Source organism: Stomoxys calcitrans, chromosome 3 (assembly GCF_963082655.1).
Source record: "Stomoxys calcitrans chromosome 3, idStoCalc2.1, whole genome shotgun sequence".
Taxonomy (NCBI): domain Eukaryota; kingdom Metazoa; phylum Arthropoda; class Insecta; order Diptera; family Muscidae; genus Stomoxys; species Stomoxys calcitrans.
In genome coordinates, this window is record NC_081554.1 from 121,873,847 (window position 1) to 121,899,228 (window position 25,382).

Consider the following 25,382-nt stretch of genomic DNA (forward strand, 5'->3'; position numbering starts at 1 on the left):
CCATTTCGCCAATCTCAAGAACGACGGCCCTGTGGTCCGAGTCGTAATCCAGCGTCTCAAGTCCCCTGTGTGACCGCGAAACATCCGTCGGCTGAATCCCATTAGTCTTCAAGAAGAAGTCGATGTACGAGCTAGACATAGAAGTCCTCCTCGAGGGCCCCTCTGTCTTCAGCAACGACATGGTTGGTGTCATCCTAAGCCACTCATGCAGACGGCGGCCACTCACGTTCTGGACAGCATCCCCCCAATCTGGATGCCTAGAGTTGAGGTCACCACCAATTATCGCCTCCGTGGAGCCTATTAGATCTGCCAATCTATCCAGTGCCTGTATGTCAAGAGTATCCTGTGGCCTACTATACAATGAGGCGAAGAGAACATATCCCTCGGACATCGAAGCCCTACCCAGTGTACCCTGTAAGCCGCCGAGATCGCAGATACACCTCTCAGCCTTAATGCCAGTCTTTATAAATATGGCCGTACCGCCGCCTCTAATGCCAGTCGTCCTATATGGAATGTGACAGTCGTAGCCCTCCAGTCCAAATACATGCCTCTCCGTGAGGCCATGCTCAGCTATCATCAAGACATCCGGTTTCTGCTGCCTCACGAAAATCTGAAGATAGTGTCTCTTATGTCGAGACACTATTGAGTTGACATTTATAAAGACTGTCTTAAAACTGGGCATCAAGGCGCATCGATAACAATAGCCCGTAGAGCGCACGGGTCCTCTCTTCATCGGTCCTAAGTTGACAATATGTATCAGCATACGTCCCAGTCTTCTTAATGCAGGTCATCAGATCGCCGCCAAGGAGTCGTCTGCACTCGCCATCAAAGTGGGCCAGGGCCCCGTCAATGCCTCCAGATGGACTCTTCCGAGTCGTAGCGTAGATGCATCTCCACGCATCCCACGGGCCATATCGGCGTACGAACCACCTCTGCCATCAATGGGAGGAGGAGGGACAGTAAAGTCGCTGGTCGTTTTCATGGGAGCAGCTCTCTTACCTGTTCTCTTTTGGAGTATTTCCTTACGTTTCGAACAGTCTTTGGAGCTTGCCACATGTCCGTCAGCTTTACAATTGACACAGTGAACTGGGACTCCAACCGTCCTCACTATTCGTCCAGTAGAAGGCTCGGTAATCACATTTTCCTCCGTGTTCAGGTCCCTTTCCGGGATATCGCAGTTGTCCGGACCATGTGAACCACCGCGTTTAACACATCAAAACGCCATCTTACAATTCAGGGAGATGTGACCAAACCGTTGGCAATTCCTGCATTGGGTTAAGCCTCCCGCTTTATTCCTGCTTATACTCACGCGGCAATGCACTCGTTTCGTAATTGGACGATCCAGCGATCTCCTTCCAATCTTATTATCTTGAGCACATCCAGACTGAGGTCACAGCCCGCAAGAAACTGTCTAAGATCCTCCACATCGTACGTGCCCGAGAGGCCCCGTATCATAAGGGAGAATGGTCTAAGTTCCCTTGGCGTAAAAGTGAAGAAATTAAGACCTATGTTCGTTAAGAACTCTTTTGCCTTCGCATGGTCTTCTGGACGCTGGAGGAGAATTCGATGCGAGAGATCTATGATTACAAGAGCATGGATGTCAGGCGCTTCAATGCCGAATTGGCTGTGGGACTGGGTACAGTCTCCCTGCCGGTGGACAGGAACGCCAGTATGCAGGACATCGACATTGCGGTAGATGCCATAACTGGTGCGATCACGAATGCGATGGATAGTACCATACGTAAGATAAGACCGAGAGCGGGACCAATGAAAGAGCTGCCCCGCCATATCCTCGAGCTCATAGATCAGAAGAAGACTCTTCGCAGGAGAATGTATCGCATCCACGACCTCCAGGAGCACAATATATTGAGAGCCACGATTAGAAATTTGGATACAATAATACGAGAAAGGATCTGCATGTTCGAAGAGGAGGAGGCTCTTAAGATCTTGCATGGTATCTCCAATGGTCCAGATATGTTTCGCAAGATTAGGGCATTTATCCTTAGAAAGACGCGCTTAGAGATGTAGAATCACTTGGCATTACTTTTCAACCATTGCCTGAACTTGGGATATTTTCCAAGGGGTTGGAAGTCTTCGAGAGTAGTCCCGATTTTGAAGCCCGGGAAAGACCCATATAGACCCATTTCACTGCTATCAAGCATGTGGAAGGTCTTTGAGATCTTCCTTTTGGAACGCCTGAATGACCATATTGAGGATAGAGATATCTTGTTGGAGAACCAGTTTGGATTTAGAAGAGGCACTTCAACCACTCATGCGCTGGTTGCATTCACTGAGAAGATTTGTCGAGGACTGGATAAAAGGAGCGCCACGATTGCCGTAAGCCTGGACTTCTCGAAGGCTTTCGATACGGTCTGGCAAGGTGGAATTATCCGGAAGATGCAGCGATTTGGTTTTGACCCACACCTCCTCAGGGTCATTGAAAGTTACCTTTGTGGTAGGAGCTTTTTCGTCACAGTTGGCGAGGCGAGATCACAAGAGAGAAGAATTACTGCGGGGGTGCCGCAGGGGTCTGTGCTGGGACCGGTTCTCTACAACCTCTACTTGGCAGACATACCAACACCAGAGGGGGGCGATATGCTCCTCATCTATGCCGACAACATCTTAATAGTAGCCACCCATCCGAGGGCCAAAGTAGCTGAGCGGCGATTGGTTGCATATCTCGAGCAGCTTTCCGCATATTTCCAGGAGTGGCGCCTAAATCTGAACATAGACAAATGTCGCTGCATAGTATTCAAAGGCAACAAGAGAGGCCTTTATCGAAATGCCCGACGCTACGTCCCCGGGATTAGGATCGGAAATGAAGTCATCGGGAGAACCGATAAGATGAAATACTTGGGAGTAGTCTTCCAGGAAGACATGCGATTTACGAGGCACGTGGACGAGGTACTCCGGAAAGGGAAAGCTGCGCTTCATTCGATGATATGGATGCTAGTGAAAAGGAGAGGCCTTAGCCGTAAGGTTAAACTCACGATTTATGGACAGATGGTGCGGCCTACGATGGCGTACGCTTTCCCAGTATGGTCGACAATTTCATCCAGTCAAATGGAAAGGATAAGGGTGTTAGAGCGTAGAACACTTGCGTATTGTCTAGAGCTGAGAAGGAGAAGGACGGCCCAGGGTTATTATGAGAGACCGAGTAACCGCACTGTGTACGAAAGCGGCTGCATGACTCGTATCGATGGCTATATGACGGCGCAAGCCATCGATCACCTCCTGGGTTATCAGGGACACCCCAACGGAATCGTTCGGTCCTGCCAGCTGGCAGAGGATTATTTTGACCGACTTATGGAAACCGAGGGTCATCAAAGTCCAATGTGTCTTCCGCATTTGTGGAGGAAGGGCCTAGTTTTTGATGATGAAGGCAGGATACTGTATAACAATAGGAGGTTTGGGACCTTTGGGTTCGATGATATGGTGTACAGTTTGGATCAGTGGTTGGGTGGTTGAGGCCCCACCACAGTGTGAATTTTTGCGGATTTTTTGTTTTGTATTGTGTTATTTTGATTTTGTTTTGTATTATTTTGTATTTTTGTGCCCCTCTGTAAATACTTTGTAAATATTGTATATACTTCGCTAGTACTGTATTGGTTATTTTTGTTTCCCTTGTATATACGTTTTCTTAGTTTGGTTGGTTCTAGAGTAAGCTTAGATTAAAGAGATGAATGAGGGCATCTCATGGTTTACATCCCTTTCCCTGGGAATTTTTTACAACGAATGATGTCAACAAAAGAATGTATAAACGGGCTGGCCTTGCCACATAGTTTTAAGTTTATAGATTGAAAGCATATATCCCTAGAAAAATATTAAACATGTTAGGGAAGGACCTTGTGTCAACATTTTTTGAAATAAGATATAACTATCATTGTAATTTATATAAGGACTTGGGAATAAAAGATTGAATTGAATTGAAGCACTTCAGATTAAAATTTGTATTCAAACTTCCGCTTTCCAAACTTATGTGTTCACACCATGAGTTCTCAACACAGAATTGTTAGTTAATTAATATCTTTAAGCGTAACCGAGTTATAAGGGGTTGAGTTGAAAGTTTATAAAAATTTTATGATAAAATTGTAACTAAATTATAAAATTTTCCAATTTTTTTTGAAAAAAAGTTTTTCTGCAAATTAATTTAAAAGCTCTAATGTAAAAATGTTTTAGGAAAATTTTATCATAAAATATTATAGAAGATAGATATAGAAGATTTCTATTAAAATGTTACATAATTTGTAAAAAGTGTACGTTTGTTATGAAATATCTAAAATATTACGATGCTATGTTATACCATATACAATGCCGTTGGCTATGCAAAATGTGCGGTGAGCTCTATTGCATTTATTATTAAATAATTTTTTTTATATAAAGTGGACTTGAAACTAAATAAAAAATTTAAAAATTTATATATTTTTTTTGCAAATTAAAAACAAATTGTAAAATGCCCTTGTCTCAGCAAGGAAATGTAGAACAGTGGCTTACCGAACGAAATCTATTTCTCTTTAATAATTTAAAATATAAAAATACTATTTTATTCTTTTTAAAACAGTTTTTAGAATAGCAAAAAATTTTATTTGTTTAAAAATATTAAGAAATACAGAAAAAATGTATATTCAATGTATCTAAATTGTTTATTTAAAATAAAGATTCTGTCGAATGTATACGAAAAATCAAATTTTGCAAAAAGAATAACAGCAAATATACTGTTGACAATAGAAAATAAAAATTTTCAATTCAACATTAAAAGTAAATTAAATAATTTTTTTTTAATTTTGCATTTGCTCCATGTATTGAAAACCAATATCACCCAAAGTAAGACGCAAAGAAAATAACATTATTTTTTAAACAAGTAATGAGTTTCTCCATCCCTAAATAAAAAAGACTATATTTATTTATTTTAATGAAAATATAAAAGTGTAAGTTTTGAGTAAAATTTTTTCTCTTTTTTGTAAAAATATTGTGGTCCTGAAAAGGACCGATGGTTTTTGTAAAAAAAGTTGGCTATTTAAAATGTCAATAATTTAAGCACGTCCTACACGAATACGTCTGGCCAATTGGATATCTTTGGGCATGATGGTGACACGCTTGGCATGGATGGCACACATGTTAGTATCTTCGAAGAGACCGACCAAGTAGGCTTCTTGCAAGGCCATGACAGCAGAGCTCAGGAAACGCAAGTCAGTCTTAAAATCTTGGGCAATTTCACAAACCAAACTTTGGAAAGGCAATTTGCGGAGCAACAACTCAGTACTCTTCTGGTTGCGACGGATTTCACGCAAAGCAACGGTACCAGGTCGGAAACGATGTGGCTTCTTAACACAGCCGGTGGCTGGTGAGCTCTAACGAGCAGCTTTGGTAGCCAATTGCTTACGAGGGGCTTTGCCACCAGTAGATTTACGGGCAGTTTGCTTAGTACGAGCCATTTTTCACTAGAGGTTTTTAGTTCTCTTCACGATATGCACACAAACACTGTTAACACTGTAATAGTTGCCTTACAACAACTACAATTTTGTTACAATTTCAAAATAGAGTTTCTATTTCTGATAACATTTCTATATATGTATATACAGTTACGCTTACTGCTAAAATCTTACAGGCTACTATTCCAATGTCTTAAAATTATGGTTACTCTTAAACATTTATTATATGACTGCGCTACAAGGCAACGGCTGCAAATCCTTCAAAGAAAAAACAAACATCAAAACTGTACAAAAAATACAGTTTCAAAAAATTCCAATTCATTATTTTCTAAACTATATAAAAATTCATTATGACTTAAACTAAGGAAATTAAAATAAAGTAAAAAGAAAATAAAAAGTACTATTTAAACTTTTTTATAAATATATGCCCAGCGGCAGTAAGGGCTGGAAGAGCGGCAAATGGGAGGTGTCTCCTATCCATGGCGGGTTCGAGGTCAACGTCTCTGCATAAAAGATCCGATACCAGGGCGTTGTCGAGGTCATGGCACTTCATAGCAAATTCAAGAGCACCCCTCATCAAAAACACATCGAGTCTCTTAGAACCATACGTGTCATAAAGCTCCCTACACGTCGGCGATCTAAAGGTCCCATCCCCCTGGGAAAATGGCCACATGCCAAAGCATGAGCGAAGAACAACCCGCTCCCAGACCCTGAGCCTCTACATATGTCGTGAGGAAATGTCAAACTAGGCAGGAAAGGCATGACAAACGACAGGCCTGATAACCAGTTTATAAATAAGCTGCCTAACCTCCCTGGTAAGGCCCCCCTCATCCGAAGAAGCCCAGCATAGGCGAAATACAAACGACTAGCCTTATTGAGCACGTGACCAACGTGTCTCGAGAAATCAAATCTAGTATCAAAGACAACACCTAGGTACCTCAATACAGTGGAGACCTCAATCCTGCCACCCCCGATAAACAAATCGGGAATGTAGCACCTAAAGTTGGGGAAGACTTCCCCACATTCTACTCCAGCTTCCACCTAGAGTGGAATTCATAAAGATCATCCAGAAATGAGTTCAACGCCCTCTCTACAGCAGACGCCCTAGCTCCCGAAAATACAACCAGCATGTCATCAGCATAGGCGAGTAGCAAACCACCCGAGGGCGGACTAGGGACATCAGGGACGAATATGCTAAATAACATAGGCCCTAGCAGAGAGCCCTGAGGCACACCTGCTAGCACCTGTCTCTCAGAAGAGAGACATTCGCCCACTCTTACGCTATTAGACCGGAGCTTAAACAATAAGCCCTCATGCCAGAGGGAGTCGAATGCCCTGACGAAATCCAGACTGACCACAATTGCACCTCGGCCCCTGGCCAAGGCCCACCACTAAATAGTATCTAAAGACCGCGAGCGCGTGAGTAGTGGAGTGCCCTGACCTAAAGCCAAACTGAAAATCAGCCAGAATTCGCCTTTTCTCAACAAAAGCAAAGACCCTCGCTGTAATTGAAAAGCATCGCCAAAAAGACAAAGACAACGTCGCTAGCCTTCCTATGCGCCACCTCGGGGACACCGTCAATGCCGCAAGACCTTCTCGCAAGCCTAAGGGGAATCGCCGAGGCTACATCATCCCGGTCCTCCCTCCAAAGAGATCTGTCATCAACTACAGACCCGTCAGCCGTGAAGGACGGAGAAAACAAGACAACAGGGGCCCTGTCAGGAATCCTCTCAACAGTCTCTGTGACGAGGCGGTGGTGAGGGACCCCGGGAAGTCCCACCGGAGGATGAGCAGAAGAGTCCATATGAGCGGCCAACAAATCCGCCTTGCCAGCATCGTCAACAACAGCAGCACCATCCGATCCAAGCAAAGACTCCACAGGCGCAGCAGCAGCCAGCCCGGCAGCTCTCTTAACACGGTCATACGTTATGCAGGCCACTCTAATACGGCCGAGATATTTCCGAACCCACTCCTCCTCAAATACGCGAATAAGGTCGCTAATAATGTATCCAAGATTCCGGACATCGGCCCTAAGTACAAAAGTGCGACCAGGGTCTGGACACCTGCGCAAGGCGCAACGGAATCTTTTCCTCTCCGGTAGAACAGCCTGCTTTATTGCCTCGGAAAACGCAGAGCCCAGACCGTCAACACACAAATCAATCTCATCGGCAGAAACATTCCGGCCAGTGGGCGAAGCCAAGTCGACAAGGCCGTCCCTTAGAACGCGTCTGAAACCACGTCCTATCGAAATCCAGAAAAGAAGGACCCTCAATCATCGCTAACGCCCCACAGCCAACTCGAGTAAAATCGCTTATGGTCAGACTCAAAGTCAAGCACCCTGCTGTTGAAGACACCTCCCGCCAAGGAAATCCCCGGAGTCCTCAGGTAGAAGTCAATGAAGGAACCTACAATACCATTGAGCCTAGTTGGCCTGTCAGCAGCCACAGCGTCCAAAGAAGTACCACCAGCCAAGAAATTGAAGAGATCTACAACATCCTGAAGAACATCCTCAGCCTTGGAGCGAATCGAGCAGTCAGCAGAAGCATGAGGGGCATGCCACAATTGGATGCAACGTGCCCGAAGCGTTGACAACGGAAGCACTAAGTAAACCTGGCCAACCTATCCTTCCTGATGCGAACACGACAATGCAACATCCGAGTAATTGCATAAACCGCGCCTATGTCGCAATCTTTATCAATGCGGACAACCCATCTGTCACCAGCAACAGAAATTGCACCAATAACCCTAGCGCCAAACTCCGCCCTATCAGCAAAGAATTGAGAGATCTCCTCCTGGGAGAACTCGGACGACAACCCTTCAAAGACCACCGTGTGAGAAACGAGGGCCTTAGGTGTGTGGGTATGGAACTTGTACCCCCTCTCGGACGGAAGTGAACCATACTTATAAAAAATTCGCCATGTCTAAATATAGTGTGTAGGAGACCACTCACCTCTTTTACACCAGCATCATATATGCTGACCGCAGGTAATGAGCTGTCCTTTGATCTATTCCCAGTAATATTATTGGTATTAGCAGAATTAACAGCAGCAGCAGTAGCAGAATTAAATCAGCAGCAGCAGCAGTTGCAGCAGGTTGAGCAGTGGAATTAATCTCGCCTCGCACGATGGACACGGAGATTTTTCGGTTCCCCTTCTTCGGTGTCTTATTCTTGGCAGCATATAAAGCAGGAGCCGCAGCAGAAGTGCTTGCCACAGGCTCCGAGTCATCCTTCTCAGGGTTACCATGGCAATTGGTAACCGCTAGTGGAGCCGGCGTTGCCTTCACTTTCTCCACCTCCCCGAGCAACGGAATTTTGCAACCGGCGGTGTGGACACTGAATCAACATCCATGGACAGGGTAGTAATGTCACCCTGTCCAGTAACAGCAGCACATGCATGACCAGGCTTTGTTAACGCAGCCTGGTATTGGGCATTATTACGCTTGAGATTCCCACATCAAGCATTAGACCTTCAATAACCCGTTGAAAACTGGTTTCACGTTTCTGGAGCTCTCGGATTTGTTGACCGAAAGCTTCTAGTAGTTCCTCGTTTGAGGGACACCTTCGCTTTGGTCGTCGTGCGATCTCACCGGCATCTTCATTCCAGGCTGTTCAACCAATAAACTCTGGTTACACAGCCAAAAAAATGTCGTTTGCAGGGACAATCGCAAAAAATCGCCTCCTTTGCGCTTCTCAAAATTAGAAGGCACCTCAATGGACAAAATACCAAATTAGTGTCTTAAGTCTTTCGACACTCAAATGCCGTCGGCAAATGCACAGGTTCGTGTCTTAAGTCACTGGATGCACAAATGCCGTCGGCAAAACAACAGGCCAATGAATAGCTGGTAAACAGCAACACACAACAGAGAGCAATGGAATAAAATCTTCAAGCTCTATAGGTAACTTCCAAAAGTTCTATGTGGCCAATTGACACAGTTGAGCACACGCGTGAATAAAAGTCTTTTTCAACAAATCTTCTCAAATTCAAGCTTTTTTTGCCACAAGTAGATTTATGGGCAGTTTGCTTAGTACGAGCTATTATTCACTAGAGGTTTTTAGTTCACTTCACGATATGCACACAAACACTGTTAACACTGTAATAGTTGCCTTTCGGAGCAATTCCCGATATTTATAGAAAAAATTTGGCGGGCTACAGTTTTCAATAAGGGTGTGTGCTGCGTATATGCTTCAACATTTGCATCTGTACACACGAAGTGTATACGAACAACCCCGAAGATAGATCGTAGCGTATGTGTATGTAGTAATTTTTTTCTGCTGATTCGCCTCATCTTCCTGGCTTTTCTTCATTTCAACCAGTTCAGCTCTAAGTGCTTGATTCTCCTCATGGAGTAATTTTATTGTAGCTTGAAGTTCTTTAAGGATTTGATACAGCTTCTTGCCTTCAGTGGGTGAATCACCATCTCGTTGCGCTTTTTCCATCTTGCGCTTTCTATATCTATGGCTCAAGACAATCGGGATATCATCAGATGTGAAACCGGCTCCATCGGATTTTGTAGCATTATCGATATTCGTTGTAAAGGCAGTCATCGACTTGCCGTCATTGAATGACTGGCTGGAGGTTGTACTCAATGATTGAGAGGTAGCGCTCAATATTTTTCGTCCATCAATGTAAATATGTGCCTTTGTGCAATCACCAAAATTGCTGGCTTTATCACCAGTATACGAAGTGTATACGAACAACCCCGAAGATAGATCGTAGCGTATGTGTATGTAGTAAATTTTTTTCTGCTGATTCGCCTCATCTTCCTGGCTTTTCTTCATTTCAGCCAGTTCAGCTCTAAGTGCTTGATTCTCCTCATGGAGTAATTTTATTGTACTTGAAGCTCTTTAAGGATTTGATACAGCTTCATGCCTTCAGTGGGTGAATCACCATCTCGTTGAGCTTTTTTCATCTTGCGCTTTCTATATCTATGGCTCAAGACAATCGGGATATCATCAGATGTGAAACCGGCTCCATCGGATTTTGTAGCATTATCGATATTCGTTGTAAAGGCAGTCATCGACTTGCCGTCATTGAATGACTGGCTGGAGGTTGTACTCAATGATTGAGAGGTAGCGCTCAATATTTTTCGTCCATCAATGTAAATATGTGCCGTTGTGCAATCACCAAAATTGCTGGCTTTATCACCAGCAACACCAATTAACGGGCCTTTAGCATAGGCCTCATGCTGATATTTTTTTCATTCGGGATCAGAAAATTGTCGCTGACGACAATATTCGAAGCATTTGCAACTACAGTGCTCAAATTCTCAACTAGATCAATTCCTCTGTCTCCTATGCGATTCTCATTGTTCTGAGGAACATCATCGGCCTTATTCGAAGGAAGTTCCTGCACTGGTGCCTTCTCTTGCTTCTCAAAATTTTAAGTGATCAAACTGGCAAATCAAACTTTCTGCGCAGCACTGACGACTACTATTTCTTCTCACTGGTTGCACTTAACAAAAGTCAAAAGTCGGTTTCACCAAATATTCTGTGTTTTGTGCTCAAGGTGATCATACCATAGCGGATAGTGAAGTTTGACTTGAATTTTAATCTCTGTGTCAAGTGATTTTTTTGAACTCTTAAGTGCGATTTTGAGAATCGATAGGAGGCGTCTGTGTTGCGCAAATTTTGAATTTTGCCAACATCATCACTCATAATTTTGAGAATTAAGAGAAGGCTGCAGTGCTGGCACTAAATAACCCCCTTGTTGACGGACTGGCTGACATCCCTTGGAAAAATGAGAACCGCGTGGTAGGCGGTGAAATTAACAAAATGGAAAATTTGAAAGAGGTTGTGGCAGCAGCCTCAAATTTGAATGCGTTTGGTGGCTCTGGGCGAACTACCAACAGATTTGCTGAACTAGATGCTACATTACAGCATGCTGATGGAAGAAATATAAATGGTGGAGTTGCTGAATCCACTGACATACACACTGATGGTGCAACTGCAATTAGCTCCGTTAAAGGACGTAAAATTTTAGCTGCTGTAGGAAAGACACTACAGAAAACTGTGACAGAAACTGCTGATTCACTTTTGGAAAAGTCAACAAATATCTTATCAGAAGGAAGAATTGATGACACTGATATTACTGATGCGACTGGCAATACATCAGATGGCTTTCAGGCTGTGACTAGCAAGAAACATCGCAAACGAAAGAAAAAGAAAGATGGAGTAGATGACGACTCGCCATATGAAAATTTGAAGCATCAGCTTAATCTTTCGCGATTGGAAGATAAGATTGAGCAACTACAAAATCAAGTTCAAGCGTTGATGGCCGAGAACGCACTTCTAAGGGGTATTTCAAATAGCCAACCGATACTTGCTAAAACAGCAAATGACACACCGATGACGTCGACAACTACGTCAAATAGCCAACCGACACTTGCCAAAACAGCGAATGATACACCGATGACGTCGACAACCACTGACAGAAATTGGGCAGATGAAGAAAATACCATGATGACGGATGAGATCGCACCGCTGGCGACTCAACAACCCAGGGAGTATATGAGATTTGCCAAGTTGATGAGGGATGAGTTCGCACCGCCGGCAACTCAGCAACCCAGTGAACCCATGAGGACTGCTAGTTTGGAGTTTCCCGACTTGTACAATCAGAGGATAAGGACAGCTGCACCTACTACAAGCAAAGGAGCGATTCCGAAGTACCCAACGAGACCGAATGTGACCAGCGAAGGTCAATCTTCAACAAGAGGGACGAATGAGCCGACGTCTGTAGGAAAAGAGAAAGGTAAGGTCAGCCCACCCATGATTAAGATTTATAATGCAAATATCAGGGAATTAAGAGAGAGGATAAATATATTGTTAGGACATGCACTTTTCGTTATTAGTATTGCTAATAGGAATATGTTGAACTTAAAGATGGTCTCTTTGGATGATTTTGATAAGGTCCGTAAGATGTTGGATGAGAGGAAGTATAGGTATTTCACTTATACCCCAAGAGACAAAAAGCCATATACGGTTTTGGTGACTGGGTTGTCAGAGACCTATGAGGAGGATGATGTGAAGACCTATTTGGATGGAAGGGAGATGGACCTCCGTGTGGAGAGGGTTGTCAGGTTGAGAGGGGACAGATGGATTGTGAAGCTGGGTTTGGAGTCAGATGTAAGGGCGTTTCGGAGACTCCAATATATCTTGAATTGTAGAGTGAAGATTTCTGATTATAAGAGGGAGGGGATAGTGCAATGCTGGAATTGGCAGAGGTTTGGCCACACTTCTCCCAACTGTGGTCTGGAGTATAGATGTGTGAAATGTAGTGGGGCTTATGGCCCAGGGAATTGTCCCCTGCCGAGGAAGGGTGCAGGAGACGATTACGGCTGATCCGGGTACTGGACGGATTGTTAAGAGGATTAACGGGCCAGTAAGGTGTGCGAACTGCGATGTGGAGGGTCATGTTGCCAGTGATAGGGAATGCCCTAAGAGGATGGAGATAGTAAGGAGGATGCGGGAAAGGAAGGAGGCCGATAGGGGCGTGGGCCAGGTCCGCGTGGCGAATAGTTTGGGACTGAATGTGGCGGCCCCGAGGGTGCGGAATGGGGGTACCACTTATGCAGGTGCGGCTAGATGTTTTTCGATGGGAACTCCCTCGGGTGGACAGGAGATGGGCAAGGCTAGTTCGGCGATGAGTGGTTTTGATGCTGAGTGTAAGAGACTCTTTTGGCAGGGTTTCCTCAGTTGTATGCGGAGGGTTGATGCTTTCAGGGGCGAGTATCTTAAATTAAGGAATGATGAGGAGAAGATGCATGCTATGATGGGATTTTTAATTAGTTTAGGGGATGATGGACGCGCTTAGATGTATTTTTATTAATGTGAATTCGATAGTGTCGAGGAGTAGAAGACACTATCTACAGCTATTTGTGGATGAGCACAGACCTGATGTGCTGCTGATTGCGGAGCACAAGCTCAGTGCCAGGCACGTTTTTAAGTTGGAGGGGTATAGGGTGTTCGTACAGAATAGAATTGGTCAGAGAGGAGGAGGGACGGCGATATGTCTCAGGAGTGGTATGAAGGGGGATAGGTTGGAGGTGAATTTTGGGGATGTGGAAGGGACTGCGGTTAGGGTGAAGAGGAGATCTGACAGGGATGTCATTTTTATTGCCATATATTGTAGGCCGACTGTGGAGCTGGGCAATGAGGTTCTGGATCGTATAGAGGCAGTGGTTGGCTCAGATGAGGTGGTGATTGGGGGGGACTTCAATGCGAGGCACCCACAATGGGGAGGGGGCTATACTAACGCAAGTGGGAGGACTTTGAAGGAGTGGATCGATATGAGCCCGGCTCTGGTGTTGAGGCCAACACGGGGGCCCACAACTAGTGTGTCTTTTATAGATTTTTTTTATCACGTCGATGGGCTTGGAGCTACTAGATGGTCTGAACGGGAGGCAGGCTGTGGAAGGATTGAGGACATTCGATTACGATTCCGATCACAGGGCTGTCGGTATAGAGCTTGCGATTGGTGATGTCGAGGAGGGAGAACCTGCGCGTTACTTCAGGTTTGATAGGATGAAGATTAGGAAATTTAATGATGAGCTCTCGTGTCTGATGGAGGGGGCCATGCTGCCAATAGATAGGAATTGTACCGTTGATGAGATAGATGCTGGCGTTGAGAGGATGACTTCGTCCATTGTTGAGGCGATGAATAAAAGTATTCCGGTCGCGAATACGGAGAATGGAGCGATGCCTGGGTTGCCGGCGGATATTTTATCACTGATAGCGCAGAAGAAGGGCCTAAGAAGGAGACTACATAGGCTGCATGACTTGCAGGAGGTGCAGGCCATTAGGGTGATGGTCAGACTCCTCGATAGGATTATAAGAGAGAGGATAACACTGTTTGAGGAGGAAAGGTGTACTAGACTTCTGAGCGGGATTGTTGCGGGGAGGGATCTTTACCGCAATCTCAGGCGGTTTACAGGGACTAAGGCGGGAAGGAGGATGGGTGAGTTGAAGGACTCACATGGAACGCCCATTTACACTGATGAAAGGAAAGCGTGGGCCCTGGCGGATGCTTTCACAGCAGCTCAGAATGATGCAAGAGGTGGCGATGGTCTGGATATGAGATTGGAATCTGTGGTGCCGATGGTTGAGTTTGGGCAAGGAGTGACAGCGGATGGTGTGATAAGAAGAGGAGTGCGGAGACCGCCAATTGGGTTGGTCAAGGATACTGATGTTGGAGCGGTGCTTAAGAGGCTGAATTGTAAAAGAAGTAGCGGTGCTGATGGTATACCAAATTATGTGGTTAAGAAAATGGACAGGAGGATGTGGAGATTTTTGACCATACTATTTAATCACTGTCTGAATATTGGATACTTCCCGATGGCGTGGAAAAGATCTACTGTGATTCCTATACTAAAGCCTGGAAAAGACCCGACCGACCCTTCCTCGTACAGGCCCATCTCGATGTTGTCAAACATGGGAAAGCTGTTTGAGGTCTTTATATTGGAACGCGCCCGTGATGTGATAGAGGATAGGAATCTCCTAGGGGAGTTCCAATTCGGGTTTAGATGCGGCACTTCTACGACCCATGCACTTATGGTTTTGACATCGAAGATCTCGGAAGGTTTCAGAAGACGCAACGGGACTTTGGCTGTCAGTCTGGGCATTTGACACGGTGTGGCATCGGGGTCTCCTTACTAAACTGGAACGATATGGATTTCCGTCCGCCCTTACGATGATGATTGGAGGCTATTTGACGGGAAGGAGCTTTGCGGTTGCGATAGGGGAGTCTTCTTCTGGATTGAGGGCAGTCACGGCTGGCGTTCCCCAGGGTTCGGAGTTGGGTCCGGCACTGTATAACCTTTACCTTGCGGATATGCCTATGCCGCAGGGCGACGATCTGGTATTGGCATATGCTGATGACATTTTGATAGCCGTCACTCATCCACGAGCGACAACTGCTCAGAGGAGGATGGAGGAGTACCTCGCGCTTTTGGTCCCATACTTCGAGCGCTGGAGGCTAAGGCTTAATCTGGACAAATGCCGATTTAGGGGGAAGGGGTTGGGACTCTTTAGGAATGTGCTCCGCTTCTCCCCATCGGTCAGAGTTGGCGGCACTGTGCTTAGGAATGCGGAGGACGTTAAGTACCTGGGAGTATCATTGCAGGAGAATTTGACATTCGTGAGACATGTGGATGAGGTTATAAGGAAGGGTAAGGAGGCGTATGCCGTTCTATTTCAGGTGATGAGAATGAGAGGGGGCCTGAGCGAGAAGGTTAGGATGATGATTTATTCACAGGTAGTAAGGCCGACTATGTCATACGCATTTCCGGTATGGAGTATGGTGTCTTCGCACCAAATGGAACGGTTAAGGCGGTACGAGAGGAGGGTACTGATACACTGCCTGGGATTGAAGGGAAGGATGCTGGAGGATGGTCGGTTTTCCAGGCCATCGAACAGAAAGGTTTATGCGAAGAGTGGGATTGCACGGATAGATGCATATATGGTTGGCTTGGCGATTGGGTTTCTCCGTGGCTGCGGGTCTCATTCGAATGGGAGGGTGAGAAGGTGTTGTCTTTCGAGGGAACAATATACCAGGATAAGGGAAACTGATGGTCACATGCCTCCGATGGGCCTCCTTCATCTGATTGGTGAGGGGGTTGTCTTTGATAATGACGGACGTACTGTTTTCTTCCATAGGAGGTATGGGACATATGGTGCTGACGACCCAGTTTACAATATGGCCCAGTGATTTGAGTGAACCTTACGGACTTTGTCTTTGGATGTTTATATGTGTGGATATATGTTTTTGTTTTCTGTTTAGTTTTGTTATTATAATTTTGTTTTTATGTAAATATCTTATTGTAATTGGATTATATGTTTTGTTTAGTTTTTTGTAAATAGTGTATATAATTTTTATTTAGGTTAATTTTAATATAAGTCCTAGGCTAAGTGAGAGGATCTCGGTTTTACCTAATTTTCCCGGGAAATTGATATTGAATGATACAACTTAAATATTTGATATAATAGGTGGGCTGACCTATGAAACCTAATTTTAATTAGATATAGTTATATTTTTTGAAATATGTTTAAATACATGCTAAAAGAAATTATTTTAAGATGGAAGACATGAAATGTAATGTATATATGGATAGAAATGGAAATAAAAATCAAATCAAAAAAATCAAAAAAAAAAAATCGCTTTCACCAACTATTCAGTGGTTGGCATTTGAGGTGTGAACATTGTAAGCCAGCAGTGAAAGAGGTGAATGATAAAGTTTGATAACAAAAATTTTAATCTAAAGGAAGTGAATATTGGATATCTAAAGTGCTGCGCAAAAACTTAATATTACCAATACTGGTATATTAAAATTTGAGAAGTAAGAGAAGGCCCCAGTGCTGGAACTTCCCAATTGTAAAGTTGTCGACGTCCCTAGCGTCAGGATGAAGAAAGTAGAAAGCTTAAGCGTTGTAGTTGCTAGTGCATCGAACTCAATCGCTACCTGCGAATTTCCTCGCAAAAGTTAGAAAAGGAGGTCAAGTGAGAAAGACCATCATTATGAAAGCCTGAGATATGAGGCAAAGATAAGGGAGCAGGCAAAGCAGATTGAAGTCTTTACATCAGACTACAAAAGAGCACAGGAGAAACTTGTGGAAATTGAATGCGGCAAAGCGCATCGACGATTTGGAAGCCAAGCTAAACGTGCTTACCAAGGAATTGGCTGGCAAAAATGTCAACGGCAGCCTACATATCTCGAATGAGTGGGTTGCAGATAGCACTCCAACAAATAATAGTAAGAAGGTAGATTGGCATGCCGACACCAATCTTATGGAAAATAATGGCATAGTGCAAGGCCGCAGCACTATGGAATCGGAGATAGGCCGAGAGGCTCCGATGGAAGAAGAGATGATGACCAATGAGACTGTGGTACCAAGTCAAAAAGGCGAAGAGGGTGCTTTCAAAGAGGTGCGGAACAAACGCAATACTGGGGCAATCCCAAAGATGACCAATGATGGAACGGAGAAGACTAAGAATGGGGGGAAATCAGGTAAGGCCAACCCACCCATAATTAAGGTTTATGATGTGAATGTGAAAGATTTTACTAAGAAGATAACCAAGGTCTTAGGGCATAGCATTTTTACGCTGAATTTTAATCAAAAAGGAAATTAAAAGGAAGTAAAAAGAAAATAAAAAGTACTATTTAAACTTTTCTATAAATACATGCCCAGCGGCAGTAAGGGCTGGAAGAGCGGCAAATGGGAGGTGTCTCCTATCCATGACGGGTTTGAGGTCAACGTCTCTGCATAAAAGATCCGATACCAGGGCGTTGTCGAGGTCATGGCACTTCGTAGAAAATTCAAGGGCACCGCTCATCAAAAACACATCGAGTTTTCCAGAACCATACGTGTCATAAAACTCCCTACACGTCTGCGATTTAAGTGTCCCATCCCCCTGGGAAAATGGCCACATGCCAAAGCATGAGCGAAGAACAACCCGCTCCCAGACCCTGAGCCTCTACATATGTCGTGAGGAAATGTCAAACTAGGCAGGAAAGGCATGACAAACGACAGGCCTAATAACCTGTTTATAAATAAGCTGCCTAACCTCCCTGGTAAGGCCCCCCTCATCCGAAGAAGCCCATCGTAGGCGAAATACAAACGACTAGCCTTATTGAGCACGTGACCAACGTGTCTCGAGAAATCAAATCTAGTATCAAAGACAACACCTAGGTACCTCAATACAGTGGAGACCTCAATCCTGCCACCCCCGATAAACAAATCGCGAATGTAGCCCCTAAAGTTGGGGAAGACTTCCCCATATTCAACTCCAGCTTCCACCTAGAGTAGAATTCATAAAGATCATCCAGAAATGAGTTCAACGCCCTCTCTACAGCAGACGCCGTAGCTCCCGAAAATACAACCAGCATGTCATCAGCATAGGCGAGTAGCAAACCCCCCAGGGCGGACTAGGGACATCATGGACGAATATGTTAAATAACATAGGCCGTAGCAGAGAGCCCTGAGGCACACCTGTCTCTCAGAAGAGAGCTTAAACAATAACAAGACCAAAACAAGAAACAAGACGTCGACCGCGTGGGTAGTGGAGTGCCCTGACCTAAAGCCAAACTGAAAATCAGCCAGAATTCGCCTTTTCTCAACAAAAGCAAAGACCCTCGCTGTGATTGAAAAGCACCGCTAAAAAGACAAAGACAACGTCGCTGGCGTTCCTATGCGCCACCTCGGGGACACCGTCAATGCCGCAAGACCTTCTCGCAAGCCTAAGGGAAATCGCCGAGGCTACATCATCCCGGTCCTCCCTCCAAAGAGATCTGTCATCAACAAAAAACTGAACCAAGTGCGATTTTATAGCCTCATCATTGGCGAAAGTTTTACTATTTAAGGAGTTCTGCAAAGATCGAAATAAATGGTAGTCTGATGGTGCAAGGTCAGGGCTATATGGTGGATGCATCAAAAGTTCCCAGCCAAGCTCACTCAGTTTTTGGCGAGTGACCAAAGATGTGTGCGGTCTAGCGTTGTCCTGGTGGAATATGACACCTTTACGATTGACCAATTCTGGTATGAGCCTGCTCGCTCAATATTCCATAGTAGTTTGATTCAGCCATTAAGGCGCGATTATGGTCAGTAGCATCTCTGACCAAACTGACAATTTCTTTTGGCGCACATAGGTGCTGTGCGCCGGTATTGTTTCCAAACTCCACCTCCTTCTCCACTTGTTAGCACAGTATAAACGAATATAGAGATTACTGCCTACTATGCACTTCTCACTTTTTTAAGTGATGTACAAAACTTTTGGTGACTACTATCACTTCTCAATTTCCAGAGTGAGTAGCCAAAAATGTCCAAAAATGCAATGTGCTTACTATGCACTTCACAAAATCACAATTAAGAGTCACTTTCAAAAAGCACTTCAGATTAAAATTTGTATTCAAACTTCCGTGTTCCAAACTTATGTGTTCACACCACGAGTTCTCAACACAGAATCAAGATTTGTGAAGAAATTGTGATTTGTTTAGGTGTCTACCTTGAAAATCAATAGTAGGCACCAGTGCTGGACAAAATTTCAATTTTGCCAACCTTATTACTCGGATTTTTGAGAATCGAGAGTAGGCAGCAGTGCTGGCACAATCTCATACCCAGCTTGACAATTTGGCTCATGTCCCTCAAAAACATGAGAACCGCATAGTAAGCTGCGAGACCACGAAAATGGAGCATCTAAAGGAAGTTGTGGCAAATGCCTCTAGTTTGAGTGCTTTTGGTGGCTTTACCAACCCGCCAACAGATTCGCCGAACTGGACACAACATTGAATTCAACGGATGATAGAAATGGAGAAACCAACACTAGTGCGAGTTGTAAAACTGTTGTTGGAAATACTGATGGTGAAGCCTCACTGGAGTCCGCAGAAGGGCGGAAAATCTTGACGGCTGTTAGCAAAACACAGCATTCAATGACAAAGAGAACGCCTGACCCACTCCAGGATAGGTCAGCAAAATTGGCCATGGAAAGATCAAAAGACGAGAGTGAGATTACCGATGCCACCGGTTGCAAGTCGGATGGCTACCAGACAGTTGCTGGTAAAAAGCACCGAAAAAGAAAGAAGAAGAAGGGTGGTGTAGATGATGACTCGCCCTATGAGAATATGAGGCAACAGCTGTGTCTCTTACAACTTGAGGACACCATTGAGAGATTGGAGAGACAAAATCCAGGAGTTAGTTGCTGAAAATGCACAACTAAGAAGCATTTCTGCCAACCAAATGTTATCTGCTTCTGGAAATATTGAGAAGCAGGGGGCACAACGGATCTCCTGTGCCAATTGGGCCGATGAAGTAGCTGATGACACAATTGTAATAGATGAGGTCGCACCGCCGGGGACAAAAATTACAACAATTGGAAAAGGGGCAATCCCATAAACAACAAAAAAAAGCAAGGCCAAGACTAATGGGGCCTCCGAAGTGAGCCTAAATATAAAATTGAGGGAAGAAATGGAACCGCCGGTGACGATGACGTCATAAAAAGGGACCATACCGAGGACTGACAAAAGTATGAAAGCTGGAGCATCTACTAAATCAAATGGCCCATCCACGGTTAATAGAAGGATGACGACAACTGAGAAGGAACCTACAACAACAACATCAGGTAAGGCCAGTTCCCCCCTTATTTACGATATTTAACACGAATGTGAAGATGTTGACATCCAAGGAGAAGGAAGCGATAGGTAGCGGGCTATTTACTATCCGGATTGTGAATAGGAATAGGTCAGACCTTTGGGTTTACAAGAGAGAGGATTATGATAAGGTTAGGGAGATATTGAGTAAGGAGTGTGTGCATTATTTTACATATACCCCGAGCGATGTGAAGCCTTATACGATGATGGTGAAGGGTCTTTCTGACACCTATGACATTGATGACCTTCGGTCATACATGAATGAGACGGCGCCGGAATTGAAGTTGGGTAATATTGTGAAAATTGGAGGTGATCGGTGGATTGTGCAGGTCGAAGGTGGCACGGTGAAGGTGAAGAATAGCATGAGTTCTGAAGGTGAGCAAGTCGCCTATGGAGATTTTTGTTTAAGCGTTACGCTGGGACGTCTTAACGACACGATCAGCCGTTTGCAAGAAGAGAATGCCCAATTGAGGAAGACTATCCAAGAGCTGCTGCAGAGAGTGAATACATCTCCTCACCCTAGCAATATCAACATTAACAATGACATTGCTATGGACATGGCGTGTAATGTTGCAGATGCGTATGATGTTGCTAATGTGACAAAAGATATGTCGGGCGGGGTAGCCGAAAACCCCGTCACTGCGTTGAATGTTGGGCCGCAAAAAGTTGTTGTTCCGGAGCGGCGGTAAAGGCAAGGACCTTCGACTATTTCCATGATCAAGGCTAACGAGAGGGAGCTTAAATCAACAAAAGATGGCGGAGCTGCATCAAATAATTTGTCTAGTGGCGCAACGCTAGGCAGAAAGACTGGAGCGATTCCCAAGCTGAATCTTATGAAGGCGAAAGGTGCGGCTGATACCAGACCGGCCGTGAACACTATTGATGGGAAGCAGACACCTGGTGGAGGAAAGATGCCTGCTATTAAAGTTTATAACGCCAAAGTAAAAGAGGTAGTCAACATCCTAGGTACATTTATGTGTAAAGGGGATTTCACCGTCAAAGTGGTAAGGCACAACATTATTAATATAAGAGTTAATGGGTTGGCTAATTTTGATAGGACTTGCGCTTTCTTCAGGGAAAGGGGTTATTCCTGCCATACGCACACGCCCCGTGCCGTGGTTCCTTATGCTGTTGTTGTCGAGGGATTATCGAGGGAAGTTATAGAATACCTTGTGTCGCAAGTTGATTTTAAGATTGATGTTGTTAGTGTCCGGAATGTGACTGGGGATAGATGGGTGCCCAGGGTCGGTAGGTTCACGGATATGGATAAGTTGTATGGCATGGACCGGATGCTCCATTGTAAGGTAAGGTTCAGGAAGGATGAGTCGCAGGGCCCTACTCGTTGCTATAGATGTCAGCGGTTTGGACACTTGTCCAAGAATTGTAGCATGCCCTTCAGGTGTGCTGTGTGTGGTGGGCCACATGACCTTGTGGAATGCGAAGTGCAGAAGGGGGATGTTGGCGTTTCAGATGGGGTTCCTCAGGGTGTCCGCTGTGTAAATTGTGGGTCACTCTGCTGGGTCTAAGGAGTGCCCACGTTGGTTGGCAGTCGTTGCTCGGTACGAGGAGCTTAGGAATGAGGCAAGGGCGAAGACAGTGGCTAGGTCCACTAGGATTGCAGGTCTTTCTTACGCGGCTTTTCCGTCTCTTTCTAATACTCGTGGTGGTATTGGTGCTCAGTCTTCAATTGCTCCTGGTGTTGCACGGATGGGGCAGGCTCGTAAGGTCGATTTGTTCGATGATTGTCAGCGCGTGTTTGTCTAGGTCTTTATATATTATTTTTGTCAATGTTAACTCGAGCGTGTCGCTAGTTAGGAGACATTTCCTGCAGGCGTTTGTGAGGGAACGAGATCCTGATGTTCTGCTTTTAGCAGAACACAAGCTCTCGAGCTCCCACAAACTTGAGTTGGAGGGTTATAAGGCTTTTCGTCAGAACAGGATTGGGCGCAGAGGTGGTGGTACGGCGGCTCTGGTAAGGGAGGCTTTTGGTTGTGAAAGGGTCGTTGTAGACACTGGTTTCATAGAGTCTTGTGTGGTTAAGTTGTGGCTTAGGGATGGTTCTGCTATCTTTTTTGCTTCTCTTTATCTCAGGTGATGATATGAGGAAGAGTGATTTGAATTCTCTGTTCTCTGTATGTATGGATAGTGAGATGGTCATTGGTGCAGACCTGAATGCGAAACACCCGTCATGGGGAGGGCTGGGGACTGATGCAAGGGGTAGAAGGCTGGCTGGTCTGCTTTTGGGATCGAATAATTTCATTGCGCGTTCTGCTGATGAGCCTACGCGGCCTAACGGCGCCTCGAGTTCATACATTGACTTTTTTTATTGATTGATGGGTGTCGATAGGATCCCTGATATCGCGCTAAAGAGGGCTGGCGATGTGATTTTTCGATTTCTGGCCATTTTGATTAATCATTGCCTTAATCTTGGGTATTTTCCTTCGGCGTGGAAGGTTGCTTCGGTGGTGCCCATTCCAAAACCTGGGTGGGATTCTGCTGGATGCCAGGGGTACAGGCCCATTTCCGTTTTGTCGCCCTTTGGCAGGCTCCTGGAGTTTTTTATTCTCGAGAGGGTGAAGGAGATGGTTGGAGAGAGGAACACGATAGGGGATTTCCAGTTCAGTTTTAGAGGAGGGCACTCTACATCTCATGCCCTAGCTGTTTTTTCGAGCCATGTGGTGAGGGGTTTTGACAGGAGGCATGGGACCGTGGCGGTTGGACTTGACCTTGCTAAGGCCTTTGACTCTGTCTGGCACGATGGAGTTCTGTTTAAGCTCAGGTCTTTTGGTTTCGACAGGCAGGTGTGTAGGTTGATAAACAGTTTCCTTGAAGGGCGCTCCTTTGCGGTAAGGTGTTGGGGAGGAGATGTCTGCCCGGCGTCCTGTTTTGGCTGGGGTTCCCCAGGGGTCCCTTCTTGGCCCGATCTTGTACACGATATTTACCAGCGATGTTCCACTCCCGCTACCTGGATGCCTTTTATTGGCCTATGCTGATGACCTGTTGGTGGCCTTTTCCGGTCCGAGGGCTAGTACCGTTACCTCAAGGCTCAACTCTTTCTTGGGGGAGTTGCATGCGTATTTCTCTAGGTGGAGACTCTCTCTCAATGTTTCCAAATGTTCTGCCGTTGTTTTTAGGGGTCGTGGTCGTGCAGTGTACCCCAATTTCAGGGGGTATTTTCCGGTTTTGCGCACGGTGGGGACGTCGTGGCCCTTTCTCCTACTATTAAGTATCTTGGTGTGTCTTTGATGGCAAATTTAATTTTATAGGGCATATGGATTATGTCTTGGCCAAGGCCAAGAGGTTGTATTTTGGGTATAGGGCTATCTTGGCTAGGAGAGGTGGTCTCTCCCCTACGGTCCGGCTATCCGACCTGTCATATCCTACGCCTTTCCTGTATGGTATGGCATTTCGTCAGCTCATATGGAAAGGCTTAGGATATGGGAGCGAGGCGTCCTTAGGGCGTGTTTGGGCCTGCGGTCTAGGGTTTTGAGTGACGGTGCCTTTAGACATGTGTCGTGTAGGGAGACTTATGACAGGGCTGGTATACAGCGTACTGACGTCCACATGACAGTCATGGCCCTGAAATTTATGAAGAGAGTGCAAGACCTTAGCAATGATTTGGTTGCTTCCTCCCTGCGATTGGAGGATGACATTTATTGTCTTACACGAAGGAGATTTTTGCCACCGGCTGCAATTTTAAGGTTGAGAGATGCAGGCCACTTATATGACGGTGAAGCCCTCTATTTTTATCACAGGAGGTATGACACTTTTGCTTTGTACAATACTGTGTATATGACGGCGCAGTAGAATGTATGAATATTGTAAATAATGTACGTAGACTGGGTCATTTATTATGGAATAGTTGTAGATGAGGGAAATAGAGTACCACCATATATAATTTTGTGTTAGAATTAAGCCTTTACTCTGTTATATATGTTAGAATCAAAAATGGCAATAAATGAAATGAAAATCTTCACAAACCAATTATTTCTTTGAAAGGTCAAAGTGTTCACATCGTGTTTTTTGGCTCGCGGAGTTTGACAAATTTTAATCTCTATGTTTGTGAAAGATTTTTTTGTTTTTGCAAAAGGCCATTTTTATTGATGAAATTCTTAAATTTAATTTACAAAACAACCTTAAAAAAAATAAAGATTCCGTACACAATATTACCCAGCAAAAAATATATCACGGTCTTCCAAATTCAGTTGAATACAACAGGAGTAGCAATATACATCACACTCTTCGTTTAAAATACATAGGAAAAACTAGATCATGTCAAACCAAAATTTAGCACAAACTTAAAAAGGGCAATTCTCTCAAAACTTAAACTTAAACTCAAAAAGGCAACTTAAATCTAAAAAGGCAACTTAAACTAAAAAGTACATAAATATAAACCTAAATAATATATACAAGAACTTAAAAACTAAATGATGTTCACAATGACTAAAACTAAAGAATATGTACACTTTCTACATCGACTCCGGGGCGCTCCCCCCGCGAGAACATCATTCCGCAGCGTTATACACTGCGTTTAATACATTAAAGGAGTCACTTCTCCTATGGTAAAATATCAGGAACATACAGAAAAGGCGTAAGTAAGTATGGCCCTGATTACCTGTCGGTAAATCAGGACCCTTACATCGGGAGGAAGACCACCCTTCATGCCGAGGAGTCAGCGGTAGCCAAAGTAAACAGACTTGGCCTTGCAGAGCACGAAATCAAAACAACGGCCAAATACCTCATAGAATCCCGCACACGAATAATCTGGCCTCCTATACGAAGCACAGGGACATAGCGTCTGAAATTCGGATAGAC

General features: G+C 44.7%; 1 protein-coding gene and 1 pseudogene across 1 annotated transcript in view; one reads left to right on the top strand and one right to left on the bottom strand.

Moving 5' to 3' along the window:
* Positions 1–25,382, top strand: part of LOC131995567 (uncharacterized) — a 446,417-nt gene that overhangs the window by 59,495 nt on the left and 361,540 nt on the right. The window lies entirely within an intron of this gene.
* On the bottom strand, positions 5,034–5,435 carry LOC131995585 (histone H3-like; annotated as a pseudogene).